Consider the following 18,297-nt stretch of genomic DNA (forward strand, 5'->3'; position numbering starts at 1 on the left):
GAGAGTGGGAAGTTTAAGGCATATAGTGCAGTGGATGAAGGAAAGAAAAGTTGAAGGAGATATGGCAATGACTTGAGGTTGAAGGGGATAGGAAGTTTGGGGGAAATAGGACACTGGATCGAGGATAAGACGGTTGAGGGAGATAGGGCGGTGGGTCGAGGATAGGAAGGTTGAGGGAGAAAGGGTCACTGGCTCTGAAGTCTAAACCCGAGGTCGGCAAACTTTTGTCGTTTGCATGCTAATAGTACTCCTTTAAACACCTCCCTCAACTTTCCTATTCTCGACCCTCTGCTCTTTCTACCCTACTTTCACATTCTCGAACCACCGCTTTATCTCCCTCTACCTCTCTCATTTCTACTTACTGTCCTATCTCCCTCAGCCTAGCTATCCTCAGACCCACTCCCCTATCTGCCACAACTTACCTATCTTTGACCTACGGAGCTATACTATTCGGTACCTGACCTAACGGCGCTTTATTTACAACCCGATCGCCACACTGAACTTTACTATCTTGTGACCAACTTCCATGGGTTATACTGGTCGTGTATGCCAATGAGATGATTCAATCGTACTTCAACAAAATACGATTGACAGCATTCGTATATGTAGGCTGGAATCTCAAATATTAAACAATAACCTTAATTGGCAGTTTAAAAATGTTTTACTAATTGGGCTACTGATGGTTTTTTGTTGTTGGGAATAACAGTATTTATTACGTCATAAATCGCATGACTGCTCATGCGATTTACTTAACACGTTATGTCCTTGGCTTGAGTTCCCGGCCAGTCGATGGTTTGAGTTGGTCAATAAAGCGTGTTGCTACAACGTCTATACTCGTGTATTTCTGACAAATAAAAGGGACTTAAGAACACAACAAACAGCAGTCTGATATCAGTTACAAGTATTCTAAAATAAAGCTCCCTTGTGAAGTTGTACGATGTTCGTCGTTTGACGAGGGGTCTGGGATGGAATTTTGGTGGTGACTGACAGTCTCGCTAAACTAGTTGGCCCACTGGTGGGTCGGAGAAGAGCTCTTGAGGATTTAAAACAGGTGGACGCCGCTGTTGTGTTTGCCCCAACTGGTCCACTAAATCGTGATTATGATGACGTTAGACGGTTTAGTGATGCTGCTGAAAAGGGGATCAAAAGAGCAATTAAGGCTGGTTGTAAATCTCTAGTTGTAGTTACTACCAATAATGAACCATATCCTCAAGCTAGGATGGTGACAGCATTGGGTGCATTGCAAGCTCTGTATGTTCCTATTGAAATAAGAGATGATTGTCCAGACAGAGTGACTAAAATGGACAAGGTTGGTCTTTGGAATATGGATAAATTACTGCTTCTAGATGAAGCTTTAAAGGCGTTGGAATCTGGAAGATTGGTGTGCAGAGATATTGGGGGTTCTGATCCAGAAAAAATGGCAGCACCCAATGTCGCTGAATATGTACACAAGGTGTTTGAAAATTCATCTGTTTTAGTATCTGTCATCTCAGATGTTAATGAAATCGAGAAAAGCTACCCTTGTTTGGGAGCTGTTAATCGCTGTGCAAAAGTTATTCCTAGACATAATGCCCCTGTTATAAAATTGCAGTATTCTGGTGAAGGACCTATCACTGACACTTTGTTCCTGGTTGGAAAAGGCGTAACCTATGACACTGGCGGTGCTGATATTAAAGCTGGCGGAGTGATGGCAGGCATGCATCGAGATAAGTGTGGTGCTGCTGCAGTTGCAGGGTTTTTTCAAGTGTTGAACGTAATGAAGCCGAAGCATCTAAAAGTTATTGGAACAATGTCAATGGTTCGCAACAGCGTCGGTGCCAACTGTTATGTCTCTGATGAAATTATTACAACAAGGGCAGGAGTCAGAGTTAGAGTTGGCAACACTGATGCCGAGGGCCGAGGATCGAATAGTATGGCACCGTAGGTCAAAGATAGGTAAGTTGTGGCAGATAGGGCAGTGGGTCCGAGGATAGGTAGGTTGAGGGAGATAGGACAGCAGGTCGAAAAGAGAGAGGTTGAGGGAGATAAAGCGGTGGTTCGAGGACGTGAAAGTTGGGGAGATAGAGCAGTGGGTCGAGGATAGGGAGGTGGCGTAGTTGGCCGACCAGTATAACCCATGGAAGTTGGAAGGTCACAAGATAGTAAAGCTCAGTGTGGCGATCGGGTCGTGAATAAAGCGCCGTTAGGTCAGGTACCGAATAGTATAGCACCGTAGGTCAAAGTAAGTTGTGGCAGATAAGGGAGTGGGTCTGAGGGTAGCTAGGTTGGAGGAGATAGCACAGTAAGTCGAAATGAGAGAGGTTGAGGGAGATAAAGCGGTGGTTCGAGAATGTGAAAGTTGGGGAGAAAGAGTAGAGGGTCGAGGATAGGAAAGTTGAGGGAGGTCGGGCAGTGTGTCATGGGAGATAGGGCAGTGGGTCGAGGACAATTTTAAGTGTTTAACGGAGTACTTTTGGCACGCAAACGACAAAAGTTTGCCGACCTCGGGTTTAGACTTCAGAGCCAGTGAGGTGCTGCCCTTTCTCCCTCAACCTTCCCATCCTCGACCCACCGCCCTATCTCCCTCAACCGTCCTATCCTCGATCCTCTGTCCTATTCCCCCCAAACTTCCTATGCCCTTCAACCTCTTTCCTCGACTCATTGCCATATCTCCCTCAACTTTACTTTCCTCTATCCACTGCACTATCTGCCTCAAATTTCCCACCCTCGACCCACTTTCCGATCTCCATCCAGTTACTTATCTTCGACCTACGATGCTACACCACTCAGCCCATAACCTAACGGCGCTACAATCACGACTAGATCGTCAAAACGAACTCTACTATATTGCGACCAACCTCCATGTGTTATACTGGTCGAGTATGCCAATGAGATGATTCAATCGTACGTCGACAAAACATGATTGACGGCATTCGTAAATGTAGGCTGGAATCTCAATTGGAAATCAATAACCATAATTAGTGGCTTAAAATGTGCTACTAATTAAGCTACTGGTGGCCTCGGGTTTGAGGTGATTGTTTTTAAAATTTCGAAAGGTCATTCGATATCGACATGCCTGAGTTCATTTTCAGAAACTCATTCAATGTCGCTTGTATTTCCGTTCAAGACAAAACGATGAGGAAATAATAAAATAAAAATATATAAATAATAAAATAAAAAATAATAAAAATATAAGTCGCTCAGTGAGTGTAATCCCTTCCAAACTATTTTAGAGCCATGAAAAGTTTCGTCGTAGCTAGTGTTACCAACTGCCCTTTAATTCAGGGTATAGTCCCAAAATTGAGCTTATCTTATCTGCAACTTAATGAAGTTGAAAAGGACGCAGTTAGTACGTTATCTTTGGCATCGCTTTACTATAAAATGTTGAAAAAAAAAAGAATTATACCCACCAGAGCACTATTGCTTATTTCGGATCAGCATCATATCTGTCATAAGACTCACGACATGGCCAATTATTGAGGGCATAAAATGGCCTGTTAAAATTTAGAAATCTGTTATTCCCAACAAAAAACCCATCAGTAGCCCAATTAGTAAAACATTTTTAAACTGCCAATTAAGGTTATTGTTTAATATTTGAGATTCCAGCCTACATATACGAATGCTGTCAATCATGTTTTGTCGAAGTACGATTGAATCATCTCATTGGCATACACGACCAGTATAACCCATGGAAGTTGGTCACGAGATAGTAAAGTTCAGTGTGGCGATCGGGTCGTGAATAAAGCGCCGTTAGGTCAGGTACCGAATAGTATAGCACCGTAGGTCAAATTAAGTTGTGGCAGATAGGGGAGTGGGTCTGAGGATAGCTAGGTTGAGGGAGATAGGACAGTAAGTGGAAAGGAGAGAGGTTGAGGGAGATAAAGCGGTGGTTTAAGAATGTGAAAGTTGAGGAGAAAGAGCAGAGGGTCGAGGATAGGAAAGTTGAGGGAGGTAGGGCAGTGGGTCGAGGACAGTTTTAAGTGTTTAACGGAGTACTTTTGGCACGCAAACGACAAAAGTTTGCTGACCTCGGGTTTAAACTTCAGAGCCAGTGAGGTGCTGCCGTTTCTCCCTTCCTTCTCTCCTTCCTCCTCCTTCCTATCCTAGACCCACCGCCCTATCTCCCTCAACCGTCCTATCCTCGATCCACTGTCCTATTTCCCCCAAACTTCCTATACCCTTCAACCTCTTTCCTCGACTCATTGCCACATCTCTCTCAACTTTTCTTTTCTCTATCCACTGCACTATCTGCCACAAATTTCCCACCCTCGACCCACTTTCTGATCTCCATCAAGTTACTTATCTTCGACCTACGACGCTATACCACTCAGCCCCTAACCTAACGGCGCTACAATCACGACTAGATCGTCAAAACGAACTCTACTATCTTGCGACCAACCTCCATGTGTTATACTGGTCGAGTATGCCAATTAGATGATTCAATCGTACGTCGACAAAACATGATTGACGGCATTCGTAAATGTAGGCTGGAATCTCAATTGGTAATCAATACCCATAATGAGTGGCTTAAAAATGTGCTACTAATTAAACTACTGGTGGCCTCGGGTTTGAGGTGACTGTTTTTAAAATTTCGAAAGGTCATTCGATATCGACATGTCTGAGTTCATTTTCAGAAACTCCTTCAATGTCGCTTGTATTTCCGTTCAAGACAAAACGATGAGGAAATAATAAAATATTTGCACATTTAGTCATTTTCAACGAATGTTCCGCCATATTCTGTTGTATATAAAAATTTCTTTTACGTGACTGAGAAGGCTGAAAATTCAAAAACAGTCAAAAATATTAGTCGCTCAGTGAGTGTAATCCCTTCCAAACTATCTTAGAGCCATGAAATGTTTTGTCGTAGCTAGCGTTACCAACAGCCCTTTAATTCAGCGTATAGTCCCAAAATTGAGCTGATATTATCTGCAACTTAATTAAGTTGCAAAGGACGCAGTTAGTACGTTCAAAAAAACCATCAGTAGCCCAATTAGTAAAACATTTTTAAACTGCCAATTAAGAATATTGTTTCATATTTGAGATTCCAGCCTACATATACGAATGCTGTCAATCATGTTTTGTCGAAGTACGATTGAATCATCTCATTGGCATACGAATGCTGTCAATCATGTTTTGTCGACGTACGATTGAATCATATCATTGGCATACACGACCAGTATAACCCATGGAAGTTGGTCGCAAGTTAGTAAAGTTCAGTGTGGCAATCGGGTCGTGAATAAAGCGCCGTTAGGTCAGGTACCGAATAGTATAGCACCGTAGGTCAAAGTAAGTTGCGGCAGATAAGGGAGTGGGTCTGAGGGTAGCTAGGTTGAAAGAGATAGGACAGTAAGTCGAAATGAGAGAGGTTGAGGGAGATAAAGCGGTGGTTCGAGAATGTGAAAGTTGGGGGAAAGAGCAGAGGGTCGAGGATAGGAAAGTTGAGGGAGGTCGGGCAGTGTGTCATTGAGATAGGGCAGTGGGTCGAGGACAGTTTTAAGTGTTCAACGGAGTACTTTTGGCACGCAAACGACAAAAGTTTGCCGTCCTCGGGTTTAGACTTCAGAGCCAGTGAAGTCCCTTTCTCCTTCAACCTTCCTATCCTCGACCCACCGCCCTATCCCCCTCAACCGTCCTATCCTCAATCCACTGTCCTATTTCCCCCAAACTTCCTATCCCCTTTAACCTCTTTCCTGGACTCATTGCCATATCTCCCTCAACTTTTCTTTCCTCTATCCACTGCACTATCTGCCTCAAATTTCCCACCCTCGACCCACTTTCCGATCTCCATCCAGTTACATATCTTCGACCTACGACGCTACACCAATCAGCCAGCCCCTAACCTAACGGCGCTACAATCACGACTAGATCGTCAAAACGAACACTATTATATTGCGACCAACCTCCATGTGTTATACTGGTCGAGTATGTCAATGAGATGATTCAATCGTACGTCGACAAAACATGATTGACGGCATTCGTAAATGTGGGCTTGAATCTCAATTGGTAATCAATAACCATAATGAGTGGCTTAAAAATGTGCTACTAATTAAGCTACTGGTGGCCTCGGGTTTGAGGTGACTGTATAAAAAAAAAAAAAAAAAAAAAAAAAAGGTCATTCGATATCGACATTCCTGAGTTCATTTTCAGAAACTCATTCAATGTCGCTTGTATTTCCGTTCAAGACAAAACGATGAGGAAATAATAAAATATTTGCGCGCTTAGTCATTTTCAACGAATGTTCTGCCCTATTCTGTTGTATATACAAATTTCTTTTACGTGACTGAGAAGACTGAAAAGTCAAAAACAGTCAAAAATATAAGTCACTCAGTGAGTGTAATCCCTTCCAAACTATTTTAGAGCCATGAAATGTTTTGTCGTAGCTAGCGTTACCAACTGCCCTTTAATTCAGCGTATAGTCCCAAAATTGAGCTTATCTTATCTGCAACTTAATGAAGTTGCAAAGGACGCAGTTATTACATTATCTTTGGCATCGCTCTTACTATAAAATGTTGAAAAAAAATACTTTATACTGACCAGAGCACTATTGCTTATTTCGGATCAGCATCATATCTGTCACAAGACTCACGACATGGCCAATTATTGAGGGCATAAAACGGCCTGTTAAAATTTAGAAAACTGTTATTCCCAACAAAAAAACCATCAGTAGCCCAATTAATAAAACATTTTTAAACTGCCAATTAAGGTTATTGTTTAATATTTGAGATTCCAGCCTACATATACGAATGCTGTCAATCATGTTTTGTCGAAGTACGATTGAATCATCTCATTGGCATACACGACCAGTATAACCCATGGAAGTTGGTCACAAGATAGTAAAGTTCAGTGTGGCGATCGGGTCGTGGATAAAGCGCCGTTAGGTCAGGTACCGAATAGTATAGCACCGTAGGTCAAAGTAAGTTGTGGCAGATCAGGGAGTGGGTCTGAGGGTAGCTAGGTTGAAGGAGATAGGACAGTAAGTCGAAATGAGAGAGGTTGTGGGAGATAAAGCGGTGGTTCGAGAATGTGAAAGTTGGGGAGAAAGAGTGGAGGGTCGAGGATAGGAAAGTTGAGGGAGGTCGAGCGGTGTGTCATGATAGGGCAGTGGGTCGAGGACAGTTTTAAGTGTTTAACGGAGTACTTTTGGCACGCAAACGACAAAAGTTTGCCGACCTCGGGTTTAGACTTCAGAGCCAGTGAGGTGCTGCCTTTTCTCCCTCAACCTTCCTATCCTCGACCCACCGGCCTATCTCCTTCAACCGTCCTATCCTCGATCCACTGTTCTATTCCCCCCAAATTTCCTATCCCCTTCAACCTCTTTCCTCGACTCATTGCCATATCTCCCTCAACTTTACTTTCCTCTATCCACTGCACTATCTGCCTCAAATTTCCCACCCTCGACCCACTTTCTGATCTCCATCAAGTTACTTATCTTTGACCTACGACGCTATACCACAAAGCCCCTAACCTAACGGCGCTACAATCACGACTAGATCGTCAAAACGAACTCTACTATCTTGCGACCAACCTCCATGTGTTATACTGGTCGAGAATGCCAATGAGATGATTCAATCGTACGTCGACAAAACATGATTGACGGCATTCGTAAATGTAGGCTGGAATCTCAATTGAAAATCAATAACCATAATAAGTGGCTTAAAAATGTGCTACTAATTAAGCTACTGGTGGCCTCGGGTTTGAGGTGACTGTTTTTAAAATTTCGAAAGGTCATTCGATATGGACATGCCTGAGTTCATTTTCAGAAACTCATTCAATGTCGCTTGTATTTCCGTTCAAGACAAAACGATGAGGAAATAATAAAATATTTGCACGCTTAGTCATTTTCAAGGAATGTTCTGCCATATTCTGTTGTATATACAAATTTCTTTTACGTGACTGAGATGGCTGAAAAGTTATAAACAGTCAAAAATATTATTCGCTCAGTGAGTGTAACCCCTTCCAAACTATTTTAGAGCCATGAAATGTTTTGTCGTAGCTAGCGTTACCAACTGCCCTTTAATTCAGCGTATAGTCCCAAAATTGAGCTTATCTTATCTGCAACTTAATGAAGTTGCAAAGGACGCAGTTAGTACGTTATCTTTGGCATCGCTTTTACTATAAAATGTTGAAAAAAAAAACTTTATACCGACCAGAGCACTATTGCTTATTTCGGGTCAGCATCATATCTGTCACAAGACTCACGACATGGCCAATTATTGAGGGAATAAAACGGCCTGTTAAAATTTAGAAAACTGTTATTTCCAACAAAAAAAAACATCAGTAGCCCAATTAGTAAAACATTTTTAACTGCTAATTAAGGTTATTGTTTAATATTTGAGATTCCAGCCTACATATACGAATGCTGTCAATCATGTTTTGTCGAAGTACGATTGAATCATCTCATTGGCATACACGACCAGTATAACCCATGGAAGTTGGTCACAAGATAGTAAAGTTCAGTGTGGCGATCGGGTCGTGAATAAAGCGCCGTTAGGTCAGGTACCGAATAGTATAGCACCGTAGGTTAAAGTAAGTTGTGGCAGATATGGGAGTGGGTCTGAGGATAGCTAGGTTGAGGGAGATAGGAGAGTAAGTCGAAAGGAGAGAGGTTGAGGGAGATAAAGCGGTGGTTCGAGAATGTGAAAGTTGGGGAGAAAGAGCAGAGGGTCGAGGATAGGAAAGTTGAGGGAGGTCGGGCAGTGGGTCGAGGACAGTTTTAGGTGTTTAACGGAGTACTTTTGGCACGCAAACGACCTTCAGAGCCAGTGAAGTACTGCCCTTTCTCCCTCAACCTTCCTATCCTCGACCCACCGCCCTATCTCCCTCAACCGTCCATCCCCGATCCACTGTCCTATTTCCCCCAAACTTCCTATCCCCTTCAACCTCTTTATCCTCGACTCATTGCCATATCTCCCTCAACTTTTCTTTCCTCTATCCACTGCACTATCTGCCTCAAATTTCCCACGCTCGACCCACTTTCCGATCTCCATCAAGTTACTTATCCTCGACCTACGACGCTATACCACTCAGCCCCTAACCTAACGGCGCTACAATCACGACTAGATCGTCAAAAAGAACTTCACCATCTTGCAACCATCTTCCATGTGTTATACTGGTCGAGTATGCCAATGAGATGAATCAAACGTACGTCGCCAAAACATGATTGACGGCATTCGTAAATGTAGGCTGGAATCTCAATTGGTAATCAATAACCATAATGAGTGGCTTAAAAATGTGCTACTACATAAGCTACTGATGGCGTCGGGTTTGAGGTGATTGTTTTTAAAATTTTGAAGTGCCATTCGATATCGCAAACCAGAGCTCATTTTCTGAAACTCATTCAATGTCGCTTGTATTTCCGTTCAAGGCAAATCGATGAGGAAATAATAAAATATTTGCACGCGTAGTCATTTTCAACGAATGTTCTGCCATATTCTGTTGTATATACAAATTTCTTTTACGTGACTGAGAAGACTGAAAAGTCAGAAACAGTCAAAAATATAAGTCGCTCAGTGAGTGTAATCCCTTCCAAACTATTTTAGAGCCATGAAATGTTTTGTCGTAACCAGCGTTGCCAACTTCCCTTTAATTCAGCGCATAGTCCCAAAATTGAGCTAATCTTATCTGCAACTTGATGAAGTTGCAAGGACGCAGTAAACGGGCTGTTAAAATTTAGAAATCTGTTTTAAAAACCCATCAGTAGCCCAATTATTAAAACATTTTTAAACTGCCAATTAAGGTTATTGTTTAATATTTGAGATTCCAGCCTACATATACGAATGCTGTCAATCATGTTTTGTCGACGTACGATTGAATCATATCATTGGCATACACGACCAGTATAACCCATGGAAGTTGGTCGCAAGATAGTAAAGTTCAGTGTGGCGATCGGGTCGTGAATAAAGCGCCGTTAGGTGAGGTATCGAATAGTATGGCACCGTAGGTCAAAGATAGGTAAGTTGTGGCAGATAGGGCAGTGGGTCCGAGGATAGGTAGGTTGAGGGAGATAGGACAGTAGGTCGAAAAGAGAGAGGTTGAGGGAGATAAAGCGGTGGTTCGAGGACGTGAAAGTTGGGGAGATAGAGCAGTGGGTCCAGGATAGGGAGGTGGCGTAGTGGGCCGACCAGTATGACCCATGGAAGTTGGTCACAAGATAGTAAAGTTCAGTGTGGCAATCGGGTCGCGCCGTTAGGTCAGGTACCCAATAGTATAGATAGCACCGTAGGTCAAAGTAAGTTGTGGCAGATAAGGGAGTGGGTCTGAGGGTAGCTAGGTTGAAGGAGATAGGACAGTAAGTCGAAATGAGAGAGGTTGAGGGAGATAAAGCGGTGGTTCGAGAATGTGAAAGTTGGGGAGAAAGAGCAGAGGGTCGAGGATAGGAAAGTTGAGGGAGGTGGGGCAGTGTGTCATGGAGATAGGGCAGTGGGTCGAGGACAGTTTTAAGTGTTTAATGGAGTACTTCTGGCACGCAAACGACAAAAGTTTGCCGACCTCGGGTTTAGACTTCAGAGCCAGTGAGGGCCCTTTCTCCCTCAACCTTCCTATCCTCGACCCACCGCCCTATCCCCCTCAACCGTCCTATCCTTAATCCACTGTCCTATTTCCCCCAAACTTCCTATCCCCTTAAACCCCTTTCCTCGACTCATTGCCATATCTCCCTCAAGTTTTCTTTCCTCTATCCACTGCACTATCTGCCTCAAATTTCCCACCCTCGACCCACTTTCTGATCTCCATCAAGTTACTTATCTTCGACCTACGACGCTATACCACACAGCCCCTAACCTAACGGCGCTACAATCACGACTAGATCGTCAAAAAGAACTCCACCATCTTTCAACCAACTTCCATGTCTTATACTGGTCGAGTATGCCAATGAGATGATTCAAACGTACGTCGACAAAACATGATTGACGGCATTCGTAAATGTAGGCTGGAATCTCAATTGGTAATCAATAACCATAATGAGTGGCTTAAAAATGTGCTACTACATAAGCTACTGATGACGTCGGGTTTGAGGTGATTGTTTTTAAAAAATTTTGAAATGCCATTCGATATCGACACACCTGAGTTCATTTTCCTGAACTCGTTCAATGTCGCTTTTATTTCCGTTCAAGGCAAAACGATGAGGAAATAATAAAATATTTGCACGCGTACTCATTTTCAACGAATGTTCTGCCATATTCTGTTGTATATACAAATTTTCCTTTACGTGACTGAGGAGACTGAAAAGTCAAAAACAGTCAAAAATGTAAGTCGCTCAGTGAGTGTATTGGCAGTTTAAAAATGTTTTACTAATTGGGCTACTGATGGTTTTTTTGTTGGGAATAACAGTTTTCTAAATATTAACAGGCCGTTTTATGCCCTCAATAACTGGCCATGTCGTGAGTCTTGTGACAGATATGATGCTGACCCGAAATAAGCAATAGTGCTCTGGTCGGTATAAAGTATTTTTTTTCAACATTTTATAGTAAAAGCGATGCCAAAGATAACGTGCTAACTGCGTCCTTTGCAACTTCATTAAGTTGCAGATAAGATAAGCTCAATTTTGGGACTATACGCTGAATTAAAGGGCAGTTGGTAACGCTAGCTACGACAAAACATTTCATGGCTCTAAAATAGTTTGGAAGGGGTTACACTCACTGAGCGACTAATATTTTTGACTGTTTATGATTTTTCAGCCATCTCAGTCACGTAAAAGAAACTTGTATATACAACAGAATATGGCAGAACATTCCTTGAAAATGACTAAGCGTGCAAATATTTTATTATTTCCTCATCGTTTTTTCTTGAACGGAAATACAAGCGACATTGAATTAGTTTCTGAAAATGAACTCAGGCATGTCGATATCGAATGACCTTTCGAAATTTTAAAAACAGTCACCTCAAACCCGAGGCCACCAGTAGCTTAATTAGTAGCACATTTTTGAGCCACTTATTATGGTTATTGATTTTCAATTGAGATTCCAGCCTACATTTACGAATGCCGTCAATCATGTTTTGTCGACGTACGATTGAATCATCTCATTGGCATTCTCGAGCAGTATAACACACGGAGGTTGGTCGCAAGATAGTAGAGTTCGTTTTGACGATCTAGTCGTGATTGTAGCGCCGTTAGGTTAGGGGCTTTGTGGTATAGCGTCGTAGGTCGAAGATAAGTAACTTGATGGAGATCAGAAAGTGGGTCGAAGGTGGGAAATTTGAGGCAGATAGTGCAGTGGATAGAGGAAAGAAAAGTTGAGAGAGATATGGCAATCAGTCGAGGATAAAGAGGTTGAAGGGGATAGGAAGTTTCGGGGAAATAGGACAGTGGATCGAGGATAGATGGTTGAGGGAGATAGGGCGGTGGGTCGAGGATAGTATGGTTGAGGGAGAAAAGGGCAGTACTTCACTGGTTATGAAGTCTAAACCCGAGGTCGGCAAACTTTTGTCGTTTGCGTGCCAAAAGTACTCCGTTAAACACCTAAAACTGTCCTCGACCCACTGCCCGACCTCCCTCATTTTTCCTATCCTCGACCCTCTGCTCTTTCTCCCCAACTTTCACATTCTCGAACCACCGCTTTATCTCCTTCAACCTCTCTCCTTTCGACTTACTGTCCTATCTCCCTCAACCTAGCTATCCTCAGACCCACTCCCCTATCTGCCACAACTCACTTTGACCTACGGTGCTATACTATTCGGTACCTGACCTAACGGCGCTTTATTTACGACCCGATCGCCACACTGAACTTTACTATCTTGTGACCAACTTCCATGGCTTATACTGGTCGTGTATGCCAATGAGATGATTCAATCGTACTTCGACAAAACATGATTGACAGCATTCGTATATGTAGGCTGGAATCTCAAATATTAAACAATAACCTTAATTGGCAGTTTAAAAATGTTTTACTAATTGGGCTACTGATGTTTTTTTTGTTGGGAATAACGGTTTTCTAAATTTTAACAGGCTTTTTTTTGTGCTCTTAATAATTGGCCATGTCGTCAGTCTCGTGACAAATATGATGTTGATCCGAAATAAGCAATAGTGTTCTGGTCCGTATAAAGTATTTTTCTTCAACATTTTATAGTAAAAGCGATGCCAAAGATTACGTACTAACTGCGTCATTTGCAACTTCATTAAGTTGCAGATAAGATAAGCTCAATTTTGGGACTATGCGCTGAATTAAAGGAAAGTTGGCAACGCTAGCTACGACAAAACATTTCATGGCTCTAAAATAGTTTGGAAGGGATTACACTCACTGAGCGACTTACATTTTTGACTGTTTTTGACTTTTCAGTCTCCTCAGTCACGTAAAAGAAATTTTTATATACAACAGAATATGGCAGAACATTCGTTGAAAATGAGTACGCGTGCAAATATTTTATTATTTCCTCATCGTTTTGCCTTGAACGGAAATAAAAGCGACATTGAATGAGTTCAGGAAAATGAACTCAGGTATGTCGATATCGAATGGCATTTCATAATTTTTTAAAAACAATCACCTCAAACCCGACGCCATCAGTAGCTTATGTAGTAGCACATTTTTAAGCCACTCATTATGGTTATTAATTACCAATTGAGATTCCAGCCTACATTTACGAATGCCGTCAATCATGTTATGTCGACGTACGTTTGAATCATCTCATTGGCATACTCGACCTGTATAACACATGGAAGTTGGTTGAAAGATGGTGGAGTTCTTTTTGACGATCTAGTCGTGATTGTACCGCCGTTAGGTTATGGGCTGTGTGGTATAGCGTCGTAGGTCGAAGATAAGTAACTTGATGGAGATCAGAAAGTGGGTCGAGGGTGGGAAATTTGAGGCAGATAGTGCAGTGGATAGAGGAAAGAAAACTTGAGGGAGATATGGCAATGAGTCGAGGAAAGAGGTTAAAGGGAATAGGAAGTTTGGGGGAAATAGGACGGTTGAGGGGGATAGGGCGGTGGGTCGAGGATAGGAAGGTTGAGGGAGAAAGGGCCCTCACTGGCTCTGAAGTCTAAACTCGAGGTCGGCAAACTTTTGTCGTTTGCGTGCCAAAAGTACTCCGTTAAACACTTAAAACTGTCCTCGACCCACTGCCCTATCTCCATGACACACTGCCCCACCTCCCTCAACTTTCCTATCCTCGACCCTCTGCTCTTTCTCCCCAACTTTCACATTCTCGAACCACAGCTCTATCTCCCTCAACCTCTCTCATTTCGACTTACTGTCCTATCTCCTTCAACCTAGCTACCCTCAGACCCACTCCCTTATCTGCCACAACTTACTTTGACCTACGGTGCTATTCTATTCGGTACCTGACCTAACGGCGCTTTATTCACGACCCGCTTGCCACACTGAACTTTACTATCTTGTGACCAACTTCCATGGGTCATACTGGTCGGCCCACTACGCCACCTCCCTATCCTGGACCCACTGCTCTATCTCCCCAACTTTCACGTCCTCGAACCACCGCTTTATCTCCCTCAACCTCTCTCTCTTCGACCTACTGTCCTATCTCCCTCAACCTACCTATCCTCGGACCCACTGGCCTATCTGCCACAACTTACCTATCTTTGACCTACGGTGCCATACTATTCGATACCTCACCTAACGGCGCTTTATTCACGACCCGATCGCCACACTGAACTTTACTATCTTGCGACCAACTTCCATGGGTTATACTGGTCGTGCATGCCAATGATATGATGCAATCGTACGTCGACAAAACATGATTGACAGCATTCGTATATGTAGGCTGGAATCTCAAATATTAAACAATAACCTTAATTGGCAGTTTAAAAATGTTTTAATAATTGGGCTACTGATGGGTTTTTTTTTGGGAAAAACAGATTTTTAAATTTTAACAGCCCGTTTACTGCGTCCTTGCAACTTCATCAAGTTGCAGATAAGATAAGCTCAATTTTGGGACTATGCGCTGAATTAAAGGGAAGTTGGCAACGCTGGTTACGACAAAACATTTCATGGCTCTAAAATAGTTTGGAAGGGATTACACTCACTGAGCGACTTATATTTTTGACTGTTTTTGACTTTTCAGTCTTCTCAGTCACGTAAAAGAAATTTGTATATACAACAGAATATGGCAGAACATTCGTTGAAAATGACTACGCGTGCAAATATTTTATTATTTCCTCATCGTTTTGACTTGAACGGAAATACAAGCGACATTGAATGAGTTTCAGAAAATGAGCTCAGGTTTGCGATATCGAATGGCACTTCAAAATTTTAAAAACAATCACCTCAAACCCGACGCCATCAGTAGCTTATGTAGTAGCACATTTTTAAGCCACTCATTATGGTTATTGATTACCAATTGAGATTCCAGCCTACATTTACGAATGCCGTCAATCATGTTTTGGCGACGTACGTTTGATTCATCTCATTGGCATACTCGACCAGTATAACACATGGAAGTTGGTTGCAAGATGGTGAAGTTCTTTTGGACGATCTAGTCGTGATTGTAGCGCCGTTAGGTTAGGGGCTGAGTGGTATAGCGTCGTAGGTCGAGGATAAGTAACTTGATGGAGATCGAAAAGTGGGTCGAGCGTGGGAAATTTGAGGCAGATAGTGCAGTGGATAGAGGAAAGAAAAGTTGAGGGAGATATGGCAATGAGTCGAGGATAAAGAGGTTGAAGGGGATAGGAAGTTTGGGGGAAATAGGACAGTGGATCGGGGATGGACGGTTGAGGGAGATAGGGCGGTGGGTCGAGGATAGGAAGGTTGAGGGAGAAAGGGCAGGCTCTGGCTCTGAAGTCTAAACACGAGGTCGGCAAACTTTTGTCGTTTGCGTGCCAAAAGTACTCCGTTAAACGCCTAAAACTGTCCTCGACCCACTGCCCGACCTCCCTCAACTTTCCTATTTTCGACCCTCTGCTCTTTCTCCGCAACTTTCACATTCTCGAACCACCGCTTTATCTCCCTCAACCTCTCTCCTTTCGACTTACTCTCCTATCTCCCTCAACCTAGCTATTCTCAGACCCACTCCCATATCTGCCACAACTTACTTTAACCTACGGTGCTATACTATTCGGTACCTGACCTAACGGCGCTTTATTCACGACCCGATCGCCACACTGAACTTTACTATCTTGTGACCAACTTCCATGGGTTATACTGGTCGTGTATGCCAATGAGATGATTCAATCGTACTTCGACAAAACATGATTGACAGCATTCGTATATGTAGGCTGGAATCTCAAATATTAAACAATAACCTTAATTAGCAGTTAAAAATGTTTTACTAATTGGGCTACTGATGTTTTTTTTTGTTGGGAATAACAGTTTTCTAAATTTTAACAGGCCGTTTTATGCCCTCAATAATTGGCCATGTCGTGAGTCTTGTGACAGATATGATGCTGACCCGAAATAAGCAATAGTGCTCTGGTCGGTATAAAGTATTTTATTTCAACATTTTATAGTAAAAGCGATGCCAAAGATAACGTACTAACTGCGTCCTTTGCAACTTCATTAAGTTGCAGATAAGATAAGCTCAATTTTGAGACTATACGCTGAATTAAAGGGCAGTTGGTAACGCTAGCTACGACAAAACATTTCATGGCTCTAAAATAGTTTGGCAGGGGTTACACTCATTGAGCGACTAATATTTTTGACTGTTTATGACTTTTCAGCCATCTCAGTCACGTAAAAGAAATTTGTATATACAACAGAATATGGCAGAACATTCCTTGAAAATGACTAAGCGTGCAAATATTTTATTATTTCCTCATCGTTTTGTCTTGAACGGAAATACAAGCGACATTTGAATGAGTTTCTGAAAATGAACTCAAGCATGTCCATATCGAATGACCTTTCGAATTTTAAAAACAGTCACCTCAAACCCGAGGCCACCAGTAGCTTAATTAGTAGCACATTTTTAAGCCACTTATTATGGTTATTGATTTTCAATTGAGATTCCAGCCTACATTTACGAATGCCGTCAATCATGTTTTGTCGACGTACGATTGAATCATCTCATTGGCATTCTCGACCAGTATAACACATGGAGGTTGGTCGCAAGATAGTAGAGTTCGTTTTGACGATCTAGTCGTGATTGTAGCGCCGTTAGGCTAGGGGCTTTGTGGTATAGCGTCGTAGGTCAAAGATAAGTAACTTGATGGAGATCAGAAAGTGGGTCGAGGGTGGGAAATTTGTGGCAGATAGTGCAGTGGATAGAGGAAAGTAAAGTTGAGGGAGATATGGCAATGAGTCGAGGAAAGAGGTTGAAGGGGATAGGAAATTTGGGGGGAATAGGACAGTGGATCGAGGATAGGACGGTTGAAGGAGATAGGGCGGTGGGTCGAGGATAGGAAGGTTGAGGGAGAAAAGGCAGCACCTCACTGGCACTGAAGTCTAAACCCGAGGTCGGCAAACTTTTGTCGTTTGCGTGCCAAAAGTACTCCGTTAAACACTTAAAACTGTCCTCGACCCACTGCCCTATCTCCATGACACACTGCTCGACCTCCCTCAACTTTCCTATCCTCGACCCTCCACTCTTTCTCCCCAACTTTCACATTCTCGAACCACCGCTTTATCTCCCACAACCTCTCTCATTTCGACTTACTGTCCTATCTCCTTCAACCTAGCTACCCTCAGACCCACTCCCTTATCTGCCACAACTTACTTTGACCTACGGTGCTATACTATTCGGTACCTGACCTAACGGCGCTTTATCCACGACCCGATCGCCACACTGAACTTTACTATCTTGTGACCAACTTCCATGGGTTATACTGGCCGTGTATGCCAATGAGATGATTCAATCGTACTTCGACAAAACATGATTGACAGCATTCGTATATGTAGGCTGGAATCTCAAATATTAAACAATAACCTTAATTGGCAGTTTAAAAATGTTTTATTAATTGGGCTACTGATGGTGAATAACAGTTTTCTAAATTTTAACAGGCCGTTTTATGCCCTCAATAATTGGCCATGTCGTGAGTCTTGTGACAGATATGATGCTGATCCGAAATAAGCAATAGTGCTCTGGTCAGTATAAAGTATTTTTTTTCAACATTTCATAGTAAGAGCGATGCCAAAGATAACGTAATAACTGCGTCCTTTGCAACTTCATTAAGTTGCAGATAAGATAAGCTCAATTTTGGGACTATACGCTGAATTAAAGGGCAGTTGGTAACGCTAGCTACGACAAAACATTTCATGGCTCTAAAATAGTTTGGAAGGGATTACACTCACTGAGCGACTTATATTTTTGACTGTTTTTGACTTTTCAGTCTTCTCAGTCACGTAAAAGAAATTTGTATATACAACAGAATATGGCAGAACATTCGTTGAAAATGACTAAGCGCGCAAATATTTTATTATTTCCTCATCGTTTTGT

The 18,297-nt window shown here is 42.4% G+C and overlaps 1 protein-coding gene and 1 pseudogene across 1 annotated transcript in view; one reads left to right on the top strand and one right to left on the bottom strand.

The window, feature by feature from the left end:
• Nucleotides 1–18,297, bottom strand: part of LOC144419940 (MAM domain-containing glycosylphosphatidylinositol anchor protein 1-like) — a 363,818-nt gene that overhangs the window by 75,043 nt on the left and 270,478 nt on the right. The window lies entirely within an intron of this gene.
• On the top strand, nucleotides 729–1,924 carry LOC144419979 (putative aminopeptidase W07G4.4 pseudogene; annotated as a pseudogene).

This window comes from Styela clava, chromosome 2 (genome assembly GCF_964204865.1).
Source record: "Styela clava chromosome 2, kaStyClav1.hap1.2, whole genome shotgun sequence".
Lineage (NCBI taxonomy): Eukaryota > Metazoa > Chordata > Ascidiacea > Stolidobranchia > Styelidae > Styela > Styela clava.